Source organism: Corylus avellana, chromosome 3 (assembly GCF_965113065.1).
Source record: "Corylus avellana chromosome 3, dhCorAvel1.hap1.2, whole genome shotgun sequence".
NCBI classification, from domain to species: domain Eukaryota; kingdom Viridiplantae; phylum Streptophyta; class Magnoliopsida; order Fagales; family Betulaceae; genus Corylus; species Corylus avellana.
In genome coordinates this window covers 24,661,006-24,682,684 of record NC_142492.1, presented here as the reverse complement: position 1 = coordinate 24,682,684, position 21,679 = coordinate 24,661,006, and the positions used below count along the sequence as shown (strand labels likewise).

The 21,679-nt window shown below is 38.8% G+C and overlaps 1 pseudogene; it reads right to left on the bottom strand.

Moving 5' to 3' along the window:
• Positions 1-823: 823 nt before the first annotated feature.
• LOC132176016 (ABC transporter G family member 31-like) lies at positions 824-21,135 on the bottom strand (annotated as a pseudogene).
• Positions 21,136-21,679: the final 544 nt, after the last annotated feature.

Sequence of the window (21,679 nt, the reverse complement as noted above, 5' to 3'; positions counted from 1 at the left end):
CAGTGCAAAAAATTTTTTTTTTTTTTTTTATTTTTTTTAAAAAAATAATAAAATAATAAAAAAAAAAAATTTTGTGCCTGGCGTGCATCACTGTTGATGCACGCCAGGCGTGCTTTCCATCATTACTCAAAAATAGGTATCTTGAATCCATTTACACTTCATATCACCGGGTCGATTCAGATCCGCCTCCAATCGAACCAGGTTGGACTCATTTTAACTTTGGGCCTTAATCCTTATTAGTGGACCATGGTGGGTCATGGACTGCTTAAATTCAATAAATTGTGGACTCCATAAATGCAATATTCTTTCTTCACTATTAGGTGGAAAATTAGAAGAAAAAAAAAATAAAATAAAAAAGAAGAAGAAGAAGATTGTAATTAATTAAGCTCTTATAATTCTATAATCTTTCTCATAACTTATGTTTTTTTGGCTTGATCTGACTTCATATGGCAGTATGACTATGGTGACTGGAGCAATCAAGCTTTATAATTAATTTTAAGCACCAAAAACAAGTGCACTAATGCATGCAAAAACCCCTCTTAATGGATGAACAATAGCATAAGATGCAATTGAAATAAATCAAATGACTCCGCGAGATATAATATATGGCAAGAGTGCGTCTCAGAATAACAGATTTTTACATCATACTGATATAAATTCACCCTGCATCCTTGATTGAGGAGCATTTTTGTCAATGTCTGGTCCGTTTTCTTTGTAATGGAAGGAAGGCTTTGAAGAAAAAATAAAACAGAGTTGTGTATAGGACCAATTAATCAGTTGTGATGTTAATACAATATACTTGGGAGACAATTAAACCTCTCATTCATCTTCTCTGGAAGTTGAGGGCTTTGATTGAGACAGCAAAAATGCTGAAGAAGAGGAGGCAAAATCCAATATGCACTGCTGCTGAAACTCCTAGCATGCCAGGACTATAGCCAAGTCGAACTTCCAAATACTCTTTCACTGAGCCCTCAAATCCAGTTCCTACCATCTTGGTTTCCACGTCACCAAGCTGAGAGGTGATAATACCCTGTAGTGTCCATGCAAGTGGGCAGATCTAGTAGAACCAGCTCCACCACACAGGGATTTGCTGAAGCAATATTAAACATATATATAAGATCCATATAAAATTAAAAAAAAAAAAAAAAGAAAAAAAGAAGAAGAAGAGGTACATGGGCTCCAGTGCATGACCTTAAAAATAACAAATAAGAACCATTTGCTATGTTTTCTATCACCTATTCTTTTACTGAAGGTGGGATTCATCCCCTCCCTTTTTATTTGATAACTCTTATCATAAAAGGTAATTTCCGTTTGACTTATTTCATTAGTTACTTGAGTGCAAACCACATATATATTCCTCTGATGACTAAGTGGTAAAAGTTCAAATCTTAACAGATTGGATTTTAATGTCATTTAGAGTTCCAGATACATAAGGCCAATTATGCTTTCAGAATTAGGATGAAGCAGAGTTTTGGTATGTTAGACTTAGCAGCTTGACTGCTTGATGGATTCTTATTATTGTAAAGTGAAGCTCCGGCAGTAGATTAATTTAATCGGTTCGAGTCCAAAAATAAAGCAATAATTTGTTTCAAATGTACAATATATTTACTTACAGGTTTCGGGAAAAGAAAACCTGCGAGGAGGTTCCATAAAGAGTAAAATGCAGAAGAAATGACAGCAGCTAGGTGTGGAGAAGGTGTAAGACCAACAGCCATCACGCCGTAAAAGGTAAAATAGGTGAACGTGAGGAACATAAACAGAAGATAGAGAACAAATTTTCCTGCAACACAAAAGAAACATCCAGTTGATCAGTAACTGCACGCATTGGCATAAGAAACATCCATCAAAATCCATATACTAAGAACCAACTCTAAAGACAATGGATCTTACTAATTGTCCTTTCAAAATTAATCATGAAATAGGTGATGAAGCCATATATTAATGTCTGCACAGCAATGTATGGAATCTCCACAAGACCCTGTTAAATTGCAATCAAGATATGTATCAGCAATCACCACTTGATCAAATAAGTGTAATTTGCCAAATTTTGTGTGTAATCCCCCTTACTTGGGCTGCTGCATAAGCAATTGAAGAGTAAATTCCAGCCGCTCTCTCTTGATAGAATGAATAGTGTCCTCTCAATTGAAACAATTGGTTGTACTGAAGAGGCATTGTTAATTCCAAGAAACAAGCATGCGGAATGAAGAGCTCCCATAATCACTAACAAATCTTGAGTTGAACTCCTAAACAACATTTATGTGTTAAATAGTTTAATACCTTTGTAAATAAATAGTAGTAATCCTCGTGGAAGAAGGAAAAAAAAAAAAAAAAAAAAACCATGTGACAAGTTGGGGCGTTGCAATATCCAAATATTCGTCTTTTGAAATTGTTAAAATGACTCCAAAAATATAGAACTTAGCGTACGGTAATATTCATGGTTCCCACCTAACTAGTAATTCTAGCAAGTTCGTCACATGCATGATCCATGCATATACTCTCAAGGAAAATACAATTCAGTCACTTAATCTTTCCTAGTAAGAAAATAACAAGAAAAAAAAAAAAGAAAAAAGCCGGGACTAAATTGAAAAAGGAACAATAAATAAAACACAATGAGAAAAAGGCAAAATTAACTCACTCTATGAGACATGAGAAGAGAAAACATTTACCTTCTTAAACCAACATTCCAGAATACCAAACCCAATATCAGTGCGGTGATTGTAGTAAAACATAACCTCATGCCATTGTATAGTGCAGTTCTCCAATAAACAAGATTTTGTTTCCATAGGCAAGTCCAAAATTGGAAGAGCTTGTCTTGTGAATATGTGGAAGAAAACTTCAATGGTTCTGAACTATCAGGTGGAATACTAAAATGGTTAATGGAAGCTTCCACGTCCCTAAAACACGGATGTATAAAATTTCAGTCATAAATATATTAATGTGTTAAAATGCAAGCGAGCGAGAAACAATAAGGAACAAGAAAAACATGGGTAGGATCTTGGCCACGGCAGAAGATTAACATCACCTGAATTGCTGAGAGTTCCTGTAAATTTCTGCCAAGTCTTCACCAATTCTCTCTTCAGCAACAGGTACCTCAAGCATCCTAGTCGATGGATTGTAACCCCTGGGAATTGGAGGGATTCCACTAATTCCCTGCACATGAAAAGGAAAACGGGGACAAAACAATGCACATATGTTTATATTAAATCACGGAGTTGTTCAAAAGCTGTAAAGTAATTAGACTGCATAAGGAAGAAACTAAATAGATGCCACAACAGGACCGGACCTAACATTATTCTAGCAAATCAAAAACTAAAATTATTGCATTCTGAAGTCCAGTTAGTCTTAATATTTCTAGTTTACACAACAGTGAACCTCATAAATTGAGAACTAGACATAATGAAAAGAGGATGTTATTACCTGAAAATAGTTTGTCATTATCTGTGAGTTCACACCAAGCTTGCCTCCATATATAACTCTCCCCCATTGTTTCACAAGAAGTAGTTGTGCATTTAATTAACCCCAAAGATTAGAACACATCAAATATAGTTGTCAATTGACTGCAAAAGAAAAGTTTACCTCATCAAATGCTTCAAATATATCAATACTTGGTTGATGTATAGTGCAGACCAAAGTTCTTCCAGTATCAACAGTATTATGAATAGTTCGCATCACTATTCGTGCATCCAGTCCAGATGTAAGCTCATCCATAAATATAATGGAAGGATTTGCAGCAAGCTCTACTGCTATTGTTAAACGTTTTCTCTGCTCTGTTGATAGGCCAATTCTACCAGGCAAGCCAACCAAAGCATGTCGTAGAGTATCAAGCTCTACTAATCTCATCACTTCTTCAAGAAACTCCTAAAATGCACGATAATTAATATATAATAATGCCATGGAAACATTCCAATATGTTAGAAAATCTTGTGTAGCAACTCACATGTCTTTTCTCTTTGCTGACTTCCTTTGGGAGGCGAAGAGAAGAAGAAAACAAGAGCGACTCCTCAACTGTCACTTGAGGAGAATGTATATCATATTGCTCAACGTATCCTGATACTCTGGAAAAGGTGCCTTGTACTTTTGGGTGACCCGGTATCCTAATATCCCCTTCTATGTATCCACCAGTTTTCCTACCGGCAAGCACATCCATCAATGTGGTCTCTAGCTCCACTTGACCTGACTATTAGGGAATTAATCCTATTTCCCAAGACCCGTGAGATGTGAAAAATAAGAAAAATGCGGAATAACAAAGATAAGCAATTACACACGACACAAAGATTTAAGTGGTTCGGCTTAACAAGCCTACATCCACTGGCGGAGACGACCTGGAAAAAATTCACTATCAAAAGATAGAGTACAAAAGTAGTAGAGAGAAAATCACTCAGATCCCAAAGCCCCAATACACCCAAATCTCACTATTACACAAGAAAGATTATTCTCAAAATAGAATACAAAAGACAGATGTACAAACTCTTCTTTTGCTGGAACAGATGGTGGCTGATCTCTATTTTCTTCTCTCACTCTGTAGCACATTTTTCTTCTAATCACTTGTTTTTGGCTCCTCCAAAAACCACCAAGAAGAAAAACACCGTTGCAGCCCTTGTACCTCCTTCTCTCAAATTCTCTCTTTTTCTCCTCCCTTTGGTGCTCACATATATTCACGTTTGGCACACACAAAACACAAAGGCTTAATGCCTTTAAATAGCACTCAAAGTCGGTTGCTGTAGGTAAGGAATCCAAATCCAAGTTGGACAACAAAGTCCAATATAAGTCAACAAAGGAATACATATTCAAGTACCAGTCAAACTAGAAGACAAATCCAAAACCAATTTGGAATAAGGAGAACACGTGCGAGAGCAAGTCTTGAATCATAAGACTTTCAATACAGCTAGGGCCCACCAAGGGACTTGACAATTCAAGTCATCTACAACAATCTCCACCTTGACTTGAATCCCATCAAGTCTAACAAAATGTGTCTCCTCCGAATGTCTCCGCCTCAACCCCTAGGGCAATCACACTCCACAAGTGTCCCTCAAGTCCAAGCGCCTCTTGGACTTGAGCATAGGACCTGATTTAGACATTACACCATGCCTCCCTATCAGTCTCGTCGACCATACAACTTTCTTTGATGAATCTTTCTTCTTGTAGACCCATCTGCACCCTTTAGCGTTCTTTCCCTTATGTAATTCTGCCGATTCCCAAGCTTTACCTCTCCGTAGTAACTCCACCTCTTTCAGCGTACCATCCTGAACAGACGATGGATCTCCACTACTAGCTGTTAGAGCAAAAGAAACTATGTCCTCAAAGCCATACCTCTCCGATACCTTTTGATCATGTTTCTCTTTGCCTTTTGCTAAAGAATAAGACTCTTTCTGGTGCTGTGAGTCTCTTGAAGATTCTCTATCATCACATTCATCCGTGAGTGAACACTGTTCATCAAGCTCCACCTCCACGAATTGTTTCTCTTTCTGCACTGTACTTTTAGAAAGCTCATCTAAGTTAACAAACTTAGACTTCTTCGGTTCCTGCTTTGTAACATCAAGTTCTGCACTTGACCTATCCTTGTACATAGCACACTCATTAAAAGTCACATTCCGACTTCTAATGATCTTCCGATTTTGATCACCCAAAATCGATAACCGAATGCCTCATCCCCATAGCCAATGAAATAACATTTTCTAGACTTAGCATCTAGCTTGCTACGAGCATCAGATTCTATATAGACATACGAAACACAACCAAAAACTTTCAAATGAGAAAGATTTACCTCCTTTCCACTCCAGATTTCTTCAAGTAGTCTATGGCCCAAAGGAACTGATGGTCCTCTATTTATCACGTAAGCAGCAATTCTTACTGCATCCGCCCAGAAAGTTTTCGGTAGTCCAGCATGCAACCTCATACTTCTTGCACGCTTATTGAGGGTCCTGTTCATGCGCTCAGCCACGCCATTCTACTGTGGTGTCCCCGGGATAGCCTTTTCCATTCTAATCCCATCCACTGCACAAAACTGTTTGAAACCCCCGTCTTCGTATTCTCCCCCATTGTCTGATCTTAGACACTTCATTTTCAAACCAGTTTTTGTCTCTACCATGACCTTCCACATCTTAAAAACTTCAAAACATCAGATATAAGCTTTAAGAAGTAAACCAATACCTTCCTGCTTGAGTTATCAATAAATGTGATGTAATACCGCGAGCTTCCAAGAGATGCCACTAATGCGGGACCCCACAAATCCGTGTGTACCAACTCCAGCTTTTTCGGCTTCGGTGTTCTGCCAACTTTCGCGAAACTCACCTTTCTGCTTTCCTAGGATGCAGCCTTCACACAAATAAGACTCAACTGACTTCAGCTCCGGTAGTTTCCCCTTTGACAGAAGTACCTTCATCCCTTTCTCGCTCATGTGCCCAAGCCTTAGGTGCCATAATTTTGAGTCAGCACCCGTATCTGCAACAACAATTGTATCTCTGTTGTTCGTCATCATATAGAGAGTACCCGGTTTATGATCACGAGCCAAAATCATGGCTCCCGTGCTGACCTTCCACTTTTCACTGTGGAAATGAATTGAATGCCCTTCCTCATCAAGCTTTCCCACTGAAATCAGATTCTTCTTCAGCTCCGGAACATGCCTGACCTTCTGCAACTTCCATACCGAGTCACTGTGAACTCTAATGCGAACATCACCTAGGCCCACAACATTCAGCGCATTCCGTCAGCCGAATACACCTTCCCGAAATCTCCACCAACATAGTTCTCGAGAATTTCACTGTTCGCTATCGTATGAAAATATACTCCTGAGTCTAAGACCCAAGAATCAAGGGTACTGTCAACAGAGAGAAGTAGGGCATCATATACTTCTTCTATCACTACGTTTGCATAATCATTCTCAGTCTCCTTCCGCAGTTCCCTGCAATTCTTCTTGTAGTGGCCAGTCTTGCCACAATTCCAACACTCAGGTTGTTGTCCGAATCTGGATTTGCTTCTCCCTTTTCTGGAATTTGATCTGCCTTGACCAGAGTTTCTGTCTTGTCCTCTACCTCGAGGTTTAAAGCAGCACCAGAACAAGAGGCTTCATCCGCATCTCTTCTGTAAACCTCTTCACTGAGAATCAAATCCCTGACATCTTTATAGCTTAGTTTACTCTTTCCTACAGAGTTACTCACAGCCATCCTCACTGCTTCCTAGCTATTTGGCAAAGATGCCAAGACGATCAATGTGCGAACCTCATCATCAAAATCAATTTCCACTGAAGACAATTGATTTGTGATGGTGTTGAACTCATTGAAATGATGTGCCACCGAAGCCCCTTCAACCATCTTTAGGTTAAACAATTTCTTCATCAGATGCACCTTGTTGTTAGCCAACGGCTTCTCATACATGCTTGACAAAGCCTTCATTAGACCTGCTGTAGTCTTCTCCTTTACAAAGTTGTGTGCAATTGATTTTGACAGTGATAACCTGATAATTACTAGGGCTTTACGATCAAAGAGAGCCCACTCGCTATCATACATGTCGTCGGGTTGTTCTTCCAAAAGAGGTTGATGAAAATCCTTCCCATAAAGAATATTTTCAATTTGTACCTTCCAATACCCAAAATCTTTGCCATCGAACTTCTCGATTCCAATCTTTCCTTCTTAACCTGTTATCGCTCCCACTCGAACCAAAAGCTCTGATACCAGTTGTTAGGAAATTAATCCTATTTCCCAAGACCTGTGAGATGCGAAAAATAAGAAAAATGCGGAATAACAAAGATAAGCAATCACACACGACACAAAAATTTAAGTGGTTCGGCTTAACAAGCCTACATCCACTGGTGGAGACGACCCGGAGAAAATTCACTATCAAAAGCTGGAGTACAAAAATAGTAGAGAGAAAATCACTCAGATCCTAAAGCCCCAATACACCAAAATCTCACTATCACACAAGAGAGATTATTCCCAAAATATAGTACAAAAGATAGATGTACAAACTCTTCTTTTGCTGGAACAGATGGTGGCTGATCTTTATTTTCTTCTCTCACTGTGCAGCTCCTTTTTCTTCTAATCACTTGTTTTTGGCTCCTCCAAAAACCACCAAGAAGAAAAACACCGTTGCAGCCCTTGTACCTCCTTCTCTCAAATTCTCTCTTTTTCTCCTCCCTTTGGTGCCCATATATATTCACGTTTGGCACACACAAAAACACAGAGGCTTAATGCCTTTAAATAGCACTCAAAGTCGGTTGCTGTAGGTAAGGAATCCAAATCCAAGTTGGACAACAAAGTCCAATATAAGTCAACAAAGGAATACATACCCAAGTACCGGTCAAACTTGAAAACAAATCCAAAACTAATTTGGAATAAGAACACGTGAGAGAGCAAGTCTTGAATCATAAGACTTTCAATACAGTTAGGGCCCACCAAGGGACTTGACAATTCAAGTCATCTACAATACCGAGTAAGGCAGTAAGAACACCATGTGAGAATACTCCACTTACATTGGACAGAAGTTGCAACTTCTTCTCTGGTCTGCCTTCTAATCTCATTTCCTTAGAGCCTCAAAAAGTAGTTTTCATCAAATATATTTGGTGGACTAATAAGTAAAATTTACGGGAATCAAAACCACAAACATACCTTTGGCATATCAACAAAATAATTGACATTATGGAAAGTCATTGTTAGTGGTTGAAATTGAAGGATCATTCCCTTCTTTTTGCTGCCCTCACTGGCAGATGTTGGAACCCAGACCACCCACTGCATAAACTGGCATATGTATATAAGAGAATGTTCATACAATATACACTTCTACAATCAATTCTGAGGAGCACAATTTAGCAAAAGTTGCTGCAAATTTTAAATTGAATATCATTGGTAAAAACTGTGGAAGTGACTGACTACCATCCAAAACTAAATTCTCTTCTGTAACATCAAATGGGATTACTGTTTGCGCATTCTGGAGGGCTGAAATAGAAACATAAGAGATACAACATTTAAATGAGATTAAAGACATCCATAGTAAGAAGCAACAGAGAGAAAATGTACAAAAGTTATAAAAATAAATAAATAAATAAACATCATCCAAACTTACGATTAAGGTAGGCCAAGGCCAAAGTCACCAATCACCATGCTGTTGAAAAGAAAAGCATAAAGCAATAATGCTCCAACTCCAAGCCAATACCAATAATCACCAGTAGGTAAGCTATGTGAATTGAGAATGTTGTACCCAATTGTATCGTTCCCGATTGCCGATCTCTGCAAAATGACAGTTTCCAAACCCAGTAAACTACTTCCAGAAGTCATCCATTCCAAGATATCTTAATTTTTCTGTCTTGAAAATGAAATGATATGAAGCAACAGAAAATAGGCAGTGTGCATTAGCCCGAAGAGCGTACCTCCATCCACCTTGGGGCTATAAATTCATTGACAGATATTGCACTTTGCCCATAGAATAGTGGTGACAACCAAAGTGCCCAAACGCACCATGGCTTAATCATTGCTGAAAGAAGAACCTAATAATTATGGCACAACATACGCATTCGGGAATAACATAATTTTCTATTATCAATAAAAGAATTTGAACCTACATTTTGGAATGATAAATCCACCTAACAATAATATAGCCAGCAGTGTAGCTGATACAAATGTATTCGCAAGGGCCATATCTCGCGCAATAGTAGCCATCAACCGGAAAAGACCCAATGACATTTGATGTACAGAATAGAGTAGAAACATGAATCGGAAAAACCTAAAACATTTGACAAAAGTAACGAGTACAGAAAAATACAATAATAAATTAAAGAACATCATCTACTAAAGTAAAAAAGAGATACCTTACTGCACTAGGGGCAAAACCAAACAGTGTAATATACAACACAAGACCACACAACAGCTTCAATAATGGAGTAAGGCACACGCAGAATCCAACTTGTGACCGACCATGCTGATGCAGGATGAAAGAAATTATCCCTTTGCTTGTAGAAGATGGGGAGCAGAGATATCATAAGAGGTAGCTCAGATAATCCATTGAACACCATATGCCCCAACCCAAAAAATAGGCAAGAAAGATAAAGATTGCCATTTATCTCATCTGTGGGGTGTAGTCTTGTTCGTAAGAATAACATGCATGTGACAAATCCAACAAATGCAACCTTTTAACATATGTAATGGATGATATGAGATATAAAAGAAGTATGAGAAAATTTCAATAGTGATTTTTATCATGATTTTATAGCAAATAGATAATAAATATTGAGTTTTTCCAGAAGAAAGAATAGTGAATTATAGGTACCATATATTCTTAAACTAGACACACTCATTTATATATACACAAATAATGAAACGTCTAAATATAGAAGTGGCATAGCAAAACATACCTGGCATGTCCTAAATATATATAGAAAACGATGCCTGCTGATTAATAGCAGTTCTCGTCCAAAGCAAGCTTTAAGAAGCTCAAATTTTGATACAGCAAATTTCATCTTAGACAAAGCCAAAGGATGACTCCTGCATTTATCATATAGAACAGAAAGAGAGGACTCCAGAGAGTTTCCAAATCTTGAACTTTTGAAGGCCTCTGCAATTTCTGGAGCAGAAAGGAACACGTATGGTTTTGAAGCATCAGCCAAGTACTGAGCTTGGTCCTTTCTAGATGTCACCTAGAATGAGATATGTTAGATAATCACCTAGGATTGAAATATGAAATAATTTAATCATCTTTAAGAAAATACCTCTTGAAGAAAATTTGCTACCCCCCTTATATGGTGGTAGTCGAAAACCCAACGTCTTAAAGAATTCTAACAATTCTGCTCAAGGGCCTTAATATACAACGCATCCTTCAGATAATAGTACCAGATCATCAAACAATTCAAATGTCTCAGGTGCAGGCTGAAGAAGAGCCATTAGTACAGTAGCCTCCATTTGATGGACAAAGTTCTTAAAACATTTTACAATTTGGTATGTAGTAGAGCTATCGAGTCTAGTAGATATTTCGTCCATAAATAGGGCTTTTCTTGGCCCAACAACCATTTCTCCTGTATATATAAGAAATAACACCAAACAACCTTTATGTATTAATATTGTTATAGAACTAATATTTGTCTATATGTGTTTGTGTATGTGTCATAATTAATAGAACCAAATTATATTCTAAGAATATAACTTGATTGCTTAATTATTATTGTTCTTATGTTGAAGTTTTGAATATAAGCCACAAGTATGACTTGGTAAACTCTTTTTGTTTGGCCACCACACAGAGAGAGAGAGAGAGAGAGGGAGAGAGAGACTTGTGGTAACTCTTTTTCTTTGGCCACCTGAGATGCCTCTAAGCATGTCATTACCAACAACCGTCTTTGAACATACATCAAGACCAAGCACTTTCAAGACATAATTTGTTGAAACACTCTGCTTCTTACCGCCAACAGATGATGCTTGTGCAAGTCAAATTTGTTTCACCACTCAATTGTTATAGTGCATCATTCATCCATAAAGAAGAAAATAAAAGGTATGCTCATATATACACAATCACAGTAGCAGGTTAATTAAGATGACAACCTTCAAAAATGCATCAATCTCAAGACTAGGCCGTGTTTTCCTTTCCTTCTCTAAACAGTCCAGATCTTCCATATAACCTATGAGCAACCTCAAAATATTCATTACTGCGTATATAATTGATATTAACAAATGGTTGAAACAGTTAGCTCAGCAAGGTGATTATTTGTTTGGCTAATGTATGCAGAAGTCCTCTGAACGTAAAATTTATCAAGCCTATGGCCATTATATGTAATACTACCACTTTGTTGAAGGAAAAAAAAAAATAAACGTTTAGTATAGAAAGGGCCAATTACCGGCATCGGATTAATATTTAAGTTAAAATAATCTATCCTCAATGTCTTTACAAAGTAGGCAAGTGCTAACCTTTAAATTGCTATCAAGTTTCCCCATGAGAGCTAAAAGCAGGGTGGATTTCCCAGAGCCTAGAGGTTCTAAGAGTAAAGTCATCCTACAAAGGATGACAAATCAGTGTGTTAAAGATATGCCTACAATGTGACACTCGTTGCTTTTTAAAACCACTTGATCATTAGAATCCAATTCGGAGTAACAAAGGAGAAGCATTTGAAAGTCCTTCTCCTCTGTTACTCCAAATGAAAGTGCTTTCATTCCTCATTTGAGAACAGAGAACCATTTACATCCCCATCGATATTGAAATAATGAAAACTTTATTTCACACAAAACAATATTGTGAGATAAGGCTACAGTTTTCTAGAGAAAAGGGTTTTAATTGTAAGCTTTTAAAAGTGCTTACAAAAGGAAGAACTCGTGTTATACCTTGTTGAAAAATGGAGCCAAATGAGTAAACAATGGTAGTATCTTCTAGAAGACGTCAAAGGAATAGTGCATGGTTGTTGCAGCAACCAAGCCGTCAAAGAAATAGTGCATGGTTTTTGCACCAACCATGGACTTTCATGTTTCTCACCAACCCTTCTACACCTATATAAGGAGCATCAGGCTTCAATGTTTCAGAAAAAGCTAAGACAAGAAAATAATAGAGAGAGAAAAGAAGGAAAGGTTGAGAGAAAAGAGTATAGAGAGATAAATCTAGTGTTAGGCATATAAGAATTGCAAATCACAACATAGAAGAGTTGTGTGCAATCTCTCTTGGAAATATCTCTTGTAAAGTCTCTCTGTTATTTTCTCCAAAAGTAGTGAAATCTTTGCAACTCGATGGATGTAGGCAGCATTGGCCGAACCACATATAAATTTCTTGTCTTGTGTATGATTGTGCGTGTTCATAGTATTAATCAAAATACACGTGTATGTTCTGTCTAGGAAAGATTGGATTTTAAGTGAGACCAGTGAAACTCCTCCAATCTTACCTGGAAACGTACCGAGCTGTATCTTTGGTAAAATACTATTTACCGTACTTGAGTGTTGTTGTTTTTCTTGATAGATTGGATCCTAAGATCCTAGAGAGGAATTAGCAGCGCCTAATTACCTAACAATTGGTATCAGAGATTAGGAACTGTACGCAAAATATTATTCGAGTGGGAGCAATAGCGTCAAGTTTATACAACAAGAAGGATGTTCATTCCTAAAGTTACTTCTACGAATGATAGCTCAAAGAAGTGGAATCCAAATTATGGATTCGGAGGCTCAATGAAAATTGAGATAAAGCCATTTGACGAGAAGATCAATTTTGGCTTATGGCAAAGGCGGATGCGTGGCGTTCTTGTTCAACAAAGGTTGTAAATTGTCTTAGAAGAAAGACCTTAGGGCATGACTGACCCTGAGTGGTCAAATATTGATGAACGAGCAATCTCTACCATTGAGATGTATATCATAGATGATGTGTTAAATCATGTGATATTAGCGATCTCTGTTAAAGATATGTGGGACAAGCTAGAAGCCATATATCTGGGGAAATCCTCGTCAAATTAGCTCTTTCTCAAAAAGAAACTCTTCAAGCTGGAGATGAAGGAAGGCGAGGACGTGATAAAGCATATCAACATCTTCAATGCTTTAATCAATGACTTGAACCGGATAGATGTTCAATTCAGTGAAGAAGATCGAGCCTTGCTATTGCTTGCATCATTTCCAGATTCCTATGAGCATTTTGTCACCACGCTCATGTTTGAAAGACAACTCTCAAGTTCAATGAGATTGTGCAACACATCATCTCTCATGCGACCATGAAGAAGGCAGATGATAAGTCCACTTCCGGATCTGCTTTGAATGTGGAAAGTAGAGGCAGAAGTTCAAACAGAGGCAGCGGGTGTGGAAGGTCGAGATCAAGGACCGGCAGGTCAAAATCAAGGTATCCAAGAAATACCAATTGTTAGGTAATTAGGCGCTGCTAATTCCTCTCCAAGATCTTGGGATCCAAGTCAAGAAAAACAACAACACTCAAGAATCAAAAGGACTGTTAATCGAGAGGATCAGGGCCTTTTGCCCTCCATCTGCCACCATGTTTGTAGAGTCGCTCGTTGCCTCCTTTTTTAGAGCTTTACACTGGTATTTGAAATGACCAGCTTTACCACAATTCCAACACTCACCAGTTTTTAAGCTGCTTTGGCTATTGGGATTTCTTGGATACCTTGATTTTGACTTGCTGGTCCTTGATCTCGACCTTCCACGTCAGCTTCCTCTGTTTGAACTTCTGCCTCTACTTTCCACATTCAAAGCAGATCCGAAGTGGACTTATCATCTGCCTTCTTCATGGTCACATGAGAGATGATGTATTGCACAATCTCATTGAACTTGAGAGTTGTCTTTCCAAACATGAGCGTGGTGACAAGATGCTCATATGAATCTGGAAATGATGCAAGGAATAACAAGGCTTGATCTTCTTCACTAAATTGAACATCTATCCGGTTCAAGTCGTTGATCAAAGCGTTGAAGATGTTGATATGCTTCATCACATCCTCGCCTTCCTTCATCTCCAGCTTGAAGAGTTTCTTCTTGAGGAAGAGCTTATTTGACAAGGATTTCCTCAGATATATGGCTTCTAGCTTGTCCCACATATCTTTGGTAGAGATCGCTGATATCATATGATTCAACACATCATCTGTGATATACATCTCAATGGTAGAGATTGCTCGTTCATCGATATTTGACCACTCGGGGTCAGTTATGCCCTCCAATCTTTCTTCTAAGGCAATTTGCAACCTTTGTTGAACAAGAACGCCACGCATCCACCTTTGCCATAAGCCAAAATTGATCTTCTCGTCAAATGGCTTTAGCTCAATTTTCATTGAGCCTCCGGATCCATAATTTGGATTCCACATCTTTGAGCTATCACTTGTAGAAGTAACTTCAGGAATGGACATCCTTCTTGTTGTATAAACTTGACGCTATTGCTCCCACTCGAACAATTGGGAGACGATTGAGCCAGGTTCGGGCCAGAGCAGTAGGTTCGAGGACTCGTTCGCTGACGTGGACGTGGACGTGGACGAGTCGACCCTGTTCAAGATATGTTCGAAGTCGGGAGATTTGGTAATGCTAGACGTGCGTAATTTAGGAGATGATCTGTGGGTGTATTTGAACAATAATAACCCAAGCTTGATTAACAAAGGTTGAGAGAAAAGAGTATAGAGAGATAAGTCTAGTGTTAGGCATATAAGAATTGCATATCACAACATAGAAGAGTTGTGTGCAATCTCTCTCGGAAATATCTCTTGTAAAGTCTCCCTGTTATTTTCTCCCAAAGTAGTGAAATCTCTGCAACTCGGTGAATGTAGGCAATATTGGCCGAACCACGTATAAATTTCTTGTCTTGTGTGTGATTGTGCGTGTTCATAGTATTAATCAAAATACATGTATATGTTCTGTCTAGGAAAGATTGGATTTTAAGCAAGACTGGTGTGGCTCCTCCAATCTTAGTTGGGAACGTACCGAGTTGTATCTTTGGTAAAATACTATTTACCATATTTGTGTGTTGTTGTTTTCTTGACAGATTGGATCCCAAGATCCTGGAGAGGAATTAGCAGCGCCTAATTTTCTAACAATTGGTATCAGAGCTCAGGTACTTTACGGAGGTACTGTATGCAAAATATTGTTCGAGTGGGAGCAATAGCGTCAAGTTTATATAACAAGAAGGATGTCCATTCTTGAAATTACTTCTACGAGTGATGACTTGAACGGGACAGATGTTCAATTCAGTGAAGAAGATCGAGCTTTGTTATTGCTTGCATCATTTTCAGATTCATATGAGCATTTTCTCACCACGCTCAGGTTTGGAAAGACAAATCTCAAGTTCAATGAGATTGTGCAAGCCATCGTCTTTCATGCGACCATGAAGAAGGCAGATGATAAGTCCACTTCCAGATCTGCTTTGAATGTGGAAAGTAGAGGTAGAAGTTCAAACAGAGGCAACGGGCGTGGAAGGTCGAGATCAAGGACCGGCAGGTCAAAATCAAGGTATCCAAGAAGTCCCAACAGCCAGAACAGCTTAAAAATTGGTCAGTGTTGGAATTGTGGTAAAACTGGTCATTTCAAATACCAGTATAAAGCTTTGAAAAAGGAGGCAATGAGCGACTCTGCAAACATGGTGGCAGATGGAGTGCAAGAGGCCTTGATCCTCTTGGTTGACAGTCCCTTTGATTGGGTGTTGGATTCAGGGGCTTCCTTTCATACAACAACGATACGCGAAATCTTGGAAAACTATGTTAGTGGAGATTTCGGGAAAGTGCATCTGGCTGATGGTACAGCGCTGGATGTTGTGGCCATGGGAAATGTTCAGATCAGAATACATGCCGATTCAGTATGGAAGTTGAAGAAAGTTAAACATGTTCTAGAGCTGAAGAAGAATCTGATCTCTGTGGGACAGCTTGATGATGAAAGGCATGACATTCACTTCCACAGGGGTAGGTGGAAGGTCACATTTGGAGCTATGATGATAGCTCAAGGTGAAAAGACTGTTACCCTCTATATGACCACAGATATGAGGGATGCTATTGCTATTGCGAATGCAAGTGCTGAAGCAAATTTGTGGCACCAAAGGCTAGGCCACATGAGTGAAAAAGGGCTCAAAGGTATGCACTCATTGGGGAAGCTACCAAAGTTAAAGTCGATTAATATCGACTTCTATGAAAATTGCATTTTCATCAAACAGAAACGGGTGAGTTTCAAAATGGGTGGCAGAACCCTAAAAAATGAGAAGTTGGAGCTAGTTCACACAGATGTCTAGGGGCCAGCTACAGTCTCATCCATTGGCGAAAAGTCATAATTTGTGACTTTCATTGATGACTATTCCAAGAAGGTATGGGTTTATTTCTTGAGACAGAAATCAGAGGTGTACGAAGTATTCATGAAATGAAAGGCCATGGTAGAGAACGAGACAGGCTTGAAAATCAAGAAGTTAAGATCTGACAACGGTAGAGTGTACGAGGACACCTGGTTCAAAAAGTTCTGTTTTGAGAATGGGATCCGTTTAGCACAGACTGTTCCAAGAACCCCACAGTAGAACGGGGTGGCAGAACGGATGAACCCAACATTGGCAGAAAGAGCCAGAAGCATGCCCATTCAGTCAGGCCTACCCAAGTAGTTTTGGGCTAAAGCAATCAATACAGCAGCCTACCTCATTAATCAAGGACCATCAGTGCCGTTGGAGCAATGCATTCCGAAGGAGGTATGGAGTGGAAAGAAGGTGAATCTTTCATGGTTAAAAGAAGGTGAATCTTTTTTGGTTGCATTGCTTATGCGCACATTAGTGACCATGTGAGGGGAAAGCTAGACCCCAAGTCACTAAAGTGCACCTTTATTGGATATGGAGGAGATGAGTTTGGTTATCAACTCTGGGATGACCAAAATAAGAAAATCATTCGAAGTAGAGATGTGGTTTTCAATGAGAAGGTGATGTACAAGGATAGAGGTACTGCACAACCTATTAGTCCAGTACAAGATGATCATATGTATGTTGAGTTGGATGATCTTCCAGAAAGTAGTTTGGTGTAGCAAGTTGGTGAGGATCCTTAGCTTGAAGAACTTGCAGAACAACAAGCACCACAAGATCCAACTCCTACGCTCGCACCTAGAAGGTTTGCTCATCCACATGTTCCAAACAGGAAGTACATGAACTTCCTGTTATTAATAGATGGTGGAGAACCAGAATGCTATGATGAAGCATGTCAGGTGGAGGATTCGAGCAAGTGGGAGCTTGCAATGAAGAACGAGATGAAGTCTCTCATCTCTAACAAGACATGGGAGCTAGCTAAGTTACTCGTGGGAAAGAAGACTCTACACAGCAAATGGGTATATAAAGTCAAAGAGGAACATGATGGTTCCAAGAGACACAAGGCAAGATTGGTGGTCAAAGGCTTTCAGTAGAAAAAAGGAATTGACTACACCGACATTTTCTCACCAGTTGTGAAATTGAATACCATTCTTTCAGTTCTCAGCATTGTTGCAGCAGAGGGTTTGCACCTAGAGCAGTTAGATGTGAAGACTGCTTTCCTCCATGGAGACTTAGAGGAGGAGATCTACATGCAACAACCGGAGGGTTTTCCAGTCAAAGGGAAAGAGAAACTCGTGTGCAAACTGACTAAAATCTTGTACGGCCTTAAGTAAGCCCCAAGGCAGTGGTACAAAAAGTTCGATGGGTTTATGCAGAGGCATGGCTACAACAAGTGCAACTCTAACCATTGTTGTTACTTCAAAAGGTTTGAATCCAGTTACATTATTTTGTTACTATATGTCGATGACATGTTAGTAACAAGTTCGGATATGGATGAAATCCAGAAGTTGAAGAAGCAATTATTGAGTGAGTTTGACATGAAGGATTTGGGCGCAACGAAGCAGATTCTTGGGATGAGAATAAATAGGGACAAGCAAATGGGTACTTTGCAGTTGTCTAAAAAATGAGTACATTGACCGTATTCTGAAAAGGTTCAGCATGAGTAATGCTAAGCTAGTTAGCACACCCTTGGCTAGTCACTTCCGGCTATCCAAGGATCAGTCCCCCAAGATAGAAGAAGAGAAGGACTTCATGGCCAAGGTTCCATATGCCTCAGCCATTGGAAGTTTGATGTACGCCATGGTTTGCACGAGACCAGATATAGCTCATGCAGTGGGAGATGTGAGCAGATTCATGTCAAATCCCGGGAAGCAACACTGGGAGGTAGTGAAGTGGATACTAAGGTATCTACGAGTTACAACTAACAGAAGCCTATGTTTCAAAAATAGCGAGCTAAAACTAGAAGGGTTTGTAGATGTAGACTTTGCTAGAGAGGTAGATCACAAGAGGAGCACTATCGGATATGTTTTCACAGTAGGTACTACTGCAGTGAGTTGGATTTCGCAGATACAGAAGATTGTTGCTTTATCCACTACAAAGGCAGAGTACATGGCTGTAACTGAGGCTAGTAAAGAGATGATTTGGTTACAGGGATTGCTGGCAGAAATGGGTTTCAAACAAGAGAAGAATGTTTTGCACAGTGATAGCTTGAGTGCGATACACTTGGCAAATAATTTAGCATTTCATTCAAGAACCAAGCACATAGGACTTTGGTATCATTTTGTCATAGCACTTCTAGATGATGAGGTGTTGACACTTGAGAAAATTCAGGGCAGCAAGAATTTAGCTGACATGTTAACCAAGACAGTTACCATAGAGAAATTGAAGTTGTGCTCAACTTTAGTTGGTCTTCAGGCTTGAGGACAAGTGGACGAGTTGCAGAAGAGGGAATTGCAAAGATTGTTGAGATTCAAACTCATTAGACTCCAAGTGGGAGATTGTTGAAAAATGGAGTCAAATGAGTAAACAATGGTAGTATCTTCTAGAAGACGTCAAAATAATAGTGTATGGTTGTTGCACCAACCAAGACGTCAAAAGAATAGTGTATGGTTGTTGCACCAACCAAGCAGTCAAAGGAATAGTGCATGGTTGTTGCACCAACCATGGACTTTCATGTTTCTCACCAACCCTTCTACACATATATAAAGAGCATTAAGCTTCAATGTTTCAAAAAAAGTTATGACAAGAAAAGAATAGAGAGAGAAAAGAAGGAAAGGTTGAGAGAAAAGAATATAGAGAGATAAGTCTAGTGTTAGGCATATAAGAATTGCAGATCACAACATAGAAGAGTTGTGTGTAATCTCTCTTGGAAATATCTCTTGTAAAGTCTCTCTGTTATTTTCTCCCAAAGTAGTGAAATCTCTGCAATTCGGTGGATGCAGGCAGTATTGGCCGAACCACGTATAAATTTCTTGTCTTGTGTGTGATTGTGCGTGTTCATAGTATTAATCAAAATACACGTGTATGTTCTGTCAAGGAAAGATTGGATTTTAAGTGAGACCAGTGTGACTCCTCCAATCTTACTTGGGAACGTACGGAGCTGTATCTTTGGTAAAATACTATTTACCGTATTTGAGTGTTGTTGTTTTTCTTGACAGATTGGATCCCAAGATCCTGGAGAGGAATTAGCAGCGCCTAATTACCTAACATACCTTCCCGGTTTCAGGACACCACTAATGTTGTTCAAGATGGTTAAAGAGTGTCTCTTTGGTCGAAATATCCGCAAGCTAGTTAGGATATGCTGCACTCAGAAAAATTAGAAAGGAAGAAAAACAATATGAGACCAAAAAAATTAATTAAATGCATAAAATACGCAAATTCTTGTATATATATATAAACTCTCAACCTCAATCACGTCACGAGAAGCATTAACCAAAGTAGGCAAAGCTCTTGTACCGGTTTGAACATCAGCCACAATTTTCAGGTTCTTGTACCTTACTTCCACCTTTGGCACCTCCAATCCGACTCTTTTGATGATGAAAAATTGTACACAGTTAATTAGTAGTATCGGAGAAGCAAAAACCACGAATTAGATTATTGCCGAAGCATATGATTTTTCAGATTCCATGAAAGAATCCATAGTCTCACACACATTTCCATAACATTTTCTATAACTAAGGTCGGTTTGGGTTTAAGATTTAAAAATGTAATTTTTGAAAACGAGTTTTTGACTAAATTGAAATTTGACTTTTAAAATTACAGTTTTATTTAAAAAAAAAAATACCTTCTTACATATATTTTTCAAATAATTTTTTTATTTGGTTTAAAATCGTAAATTTTGTCTACCAAAGGCACCCTAAATTGAAATAGAACTTAAAATGAATGTAAAAGGCAATTAAAAGTCATATTCTAGAATTCGGCTTTCTTCCAACTTACAAGCGCTTGAAAATTTCACATGCATTTCCAAAACACTTGGGAGGAGAAAACAAGGAAAACAGAATACTACTGGATAAAATCGGAATCAAGCTCAACGAACTAAAATGCCTTCGTCATTTCTCAACAAGAAATAGAGGGGCAGAGAATCACGTACAGTCGCTACAGCCTACACATACCTATCCAGGTGTTCTTTGATCGCCGAAAGCAACCTAGAGTTATCTTGTTCGTTCGTCGCCAAGGCCTTCTTCACAACCAGCTCGCAGTTGAACCGGTCTAGCTTACGGACGTCGATCATCTCGGTTCTTCCCTCCTCTCCGCCACACTCTGATGGCGTCCGCCTCAGCAACGCGAAGTTCTTCCACTTGTGCGACGGAATACTGTCTCGATCGCTGCCCACCGCAGCTCCTCCTCGCCCTCCACCACTGACTATGCATTGGACGGCCTTCCAAAGGACTCCTCCCTTCCTCCTTCCTCGAAGTACTCGCTCCTATTCCTCAACGCCATAGCCAAAGCTTCACTCTCTGTTTTTAAATCAAAACAGAGTGCGTGGCAGCCCCAAGGATTTTATTTTATTTTTAACCCAAGGCTCCCTCAAAATTAAAAAAATTAAAAAAAAAAAAAATTCTTTTTACAATTTTACCTACCAATTTCCCAAGACACAGCAACCCTTCCCCCGCACCCCATTTAACCCACGGCAATTTGAGCACATATTTATGAAGTTTTATAGATATTTTTTGTGATGCATATATTGTGTGAATTACCAAATTTTTAGGGTGGAGAAAATTTTTAAGACGCCAAAAAAATTTTAACGGCACCCCCAATATAAAATGGCTGGTTCCACCACTGACAGAGTGGTAGAGTTGTATGAAAGCGGGTTTGGATGGAGTAGTACTAGTATTCTCTCTTTATAATCAAAAAATATCTGGGGTGTAAATTCATCCAAAAAAAAAAAAAAACTGTGTACAGCTAAGAACGTTCAAAAAAGGGAAAAGCTATGTACAAATAAGGAATACAAATCATCAAAAGGGAAAGATTTTGTCGAGAGAAA